This window comes from Chiloscyllium plagiosum, chromosome 8, assembly GCF_004010195.1.
Source record: "Chiloscyllium plagiosum isolate BGI_BamShark_2017 chromosome 8, ASM401019v2, whole genome shotgun sequence".
Classification (NCBI taxonomy): Eukaryota; Metazoa; Chordata; class Chondrichthyes; order Orectolobiformes; family Hemiscylliidae; genus Chiloscyllium; species Chiloscyllium plagiosum.
The window spans coordinates 7,871,242-7,874,704 of record NC_057717.1 but is presented as its reverse complement, the minus strand read 5'-3'; positions in this window follow the sequence as shown (position 1 = coordinate 7,874,704).

Sequence of the window (3,463 nt, the reverse complement as noted above, 5' to 3'; positions counted from 1 at the left end):
GCCTGGACCTCACCGCCGCCCACACACCGTCCCCAACCTGATGCTCACTGCCGTCCACACGCCGCCCACAGCCTGACCCTCACTGCCATCTGCACACCGACCCCAGCCTGACCCTCACTGCCGTCCACACGCCATCCCCAGATTGACTCTCACCAGCGTCCACACACCGCCACGAACCTGTCCCTCACCGCCGTTCAACACCTTCCCAGCCTGACCTTCACTGCCGACCACAAACCATCCCCAGCCTGCCCCTCACCACCAACCACACACCGCTACTAGCCTTATCATCACCACCGCCCACACACCGCACCGAGCCTGACCCTCACCACTGCCCACACACTGCCCCCAGCCTGACCCTCACTGCCATCCACACACTGACCCCAGCCTGACCCTCACCGCCGTCCACCAATGACCCCAGCCTGACCCTCATCACCGTTCGCACACCACCCGCAGCCTGACCCCTACCGTCTTTCAAACACCAAACACAGCCAGACCCTCTCCTCAAAACACACTCCGCCCACAGCCTGAACCCCACCGCCATCCAACACAGCCCCTAGCCTGATCCTCCACTCCGCCCACGCACCACACCCAGCCTGATGCTCTTGGACGTCCAACACGGACCCAAGCCTGACCCTCATCGGCGTCCACACCTCAGACCCAGCCTGACCCTCACCGGCGTCCACAATGACCCCAGCCTGACCCTCACCACCATCCACACACCACCCCAGACTAACCCTCATCAACATCGTACACACCGCTCATAGCCTGACCCTCACCGCCGTCCACACACCATCCCCAGCCTGACCCTCACCATCGCCCACACACCGCCTATAGCCTGACCCTCACCACTGCCCACACACTGCCCCCAGCATGACCCCCACCACCGTCAACCAACCGCCCCTGCCTGAACCACACGGCGTCCAAACCTGACCCTCATCGCCCACAGCCATCCAACACTGCCACAAACCTGACCCTCACCGCCGTCCAATACCGCACCAGCCTAACCCTCACCACTGACCACACACTACCCCAAGCCTGAAAGTCACCACCGTCCACACGCCGTCCCCAGCCTGTCCCTCACTGCCATCCACACCCCGTCCCCAACCTGACACTCATCACTGTCCACACAAAGCCCCCAGCCTGACCCTCACCATCATTCACACACCGACCCCAGACTGATCGTCACCACCATCCACACACCGCCACCAGCCTGACCCCCACTGTCGTTCACACAGAGGCCCCAGCCTGACCCCCACCGCTGCCCAACACCACCGCCAACCTGAACCTCACCACCACCCACACACAGCCACCAGCCTGACACCCATTGTCGTCAACACACCGCCCCCAGACAGACCCTCATTGATGTCGAAACTCCAGCCTGACTCTCACTGCAGTCCACCGACCGCAGCCAGCCTGACCTTCACCACCGTTCACATGCCGCCACCAGCCTGACCCTCACCGTTGACCACCAACCACCCACACCCTGACTCTCACCACCATCCAATACCGCCCCAGCCGGACCCTCAACGCTGCCCACACACCATCCTTAGCCTGACCCTCACCGCTATGCACACACCACCCGCAGCCTTACCCGCACCACCACACAAACACAACGCCCACAGCCTTACCCGCACCATCGCACACACACCGCCCACAGCCTGAACCTCACTATCATCCACACACCGTCCCCAGACTGACCATCAATGCAGTCCACCATCGCTCACAGCCTGACGTCACCACAGTCCACACACCAATCCCAGCCTGAACTCCACCGCCATCCACACACCGGACCCAGCCTGACCCTCAATGCCATCCAACACTGACCCAGCATGACTCTCACCACCGTTCCCACACTGCACCCACCCTGACCCTCACTGCCATCCACACACTGCACCCTGCCTGATCCTCATTGCTGTCTACACACAGCCGCCAGCCTGACCCTCATCGACGTCAAACACACCATCCACAGTGTGACACTCACTGCCATCCACCACCGCCCCAGCCTGACAACCACCTCCCTCCACCAACTGCCCACAGCCTGAACCTCACCACCGTCCACACACCACCCCCAGCCTGACCCTCACCACCGACCACACACCACCCCCAGCCTGACACTCACTGACGTCCACGCACCTTCCCCAGTGTGACCCTTATCGACGTCGAACACACCGCTCACAGCCTGACCCTCGCCGCCGTCCACCAACATCCCCCAGGCTGACCCCCACCACCATCAACCCATCACCCCCTGGCTGACCCCCACCACCGTCCACACACCGCACCCAGCCTGACCCTCAACGCCATCCAGCACTGACCCAAGCCTGACCCTCACTGCTGTCCAAACTCCGCCCCCAGATTGACCCTCACAGCTGTCCACAGGTCGCCCCCAACCTGACTCTCACTGCCATCCACACATCGGCCCCAGCCTGACCCTCACTGTCATTCACACACAGGCCCCAGCCTGACCGTACCCTCCGAACACACACCGCCCCCAGCCTGACACCCACCTCTGCCCAACACCACCACCAGCCTGAACCTCACCGCCACCCACACACCGCCACCAGCCTAACACCCATTGCCATCAACACACCGCCCCCAGACAGACCCTCATTGATGTCGAACGCAGCGCCTCCAGCCTGACCCTCACTGCAGTCCACTGACCCCAGCCAGCCTGACCTTCACCACCGTCCACACCCCGCCACCAGCCTGACCCTCACTGCTGACCACCAACCGCCCCCACCCTGACCCTCACCACCATCCAATACCGCCCCAGCCGGACCCTCAACGCTGCCCACACACCATCCTTAGCCTGATCCTCACCGCAATCCCCACACCACCCGCAGCCTGACCCGCACCACCGCACACACACCGCCCACAGCCAGAACCTCACCAATGCCCACACACCGCCCACAGCCTGAACCTCACCATCATCCACACACCGCCCAGCCGGACCCTCAACGCCACCCACACACAGTCCTTAGACTGACCCTCACTGATATCCCCACACCACGCGCAGCCTGACCCGCACCACCGCACACAGACCGCCCACAGCCAGAACCTCACCATCATCCACACACCGTCCCCAGACTGACCATCAATGCCGTCCACACACCGCATCCAGCCTGATGCTCACCACCGTCCACACACCAATCCCAGCCTGAATTCCACCGTCATCCATACACCGCCCCCAGCCCGAGCCTCAACGCCATCCAACACTGACCCAGCCTGACTCTCATCCCCGTTCCCACACCGCACGCACCCTGACCATCCCCACTGTCTACACACCGCCCCCAGCCTGACACTCACTCACGTCCACGCACCATCCCCAGCCTGACCCTCATCGATGTCAAGCACACCGTCCACAGCGTGACCCTCACCGCCGTGAACCACTGTCCCCAGCCTGACCCTCACCACCGTCCACACACCGCCCCCAGCCTGACCCTCACCACCGTCCACACACCATCCC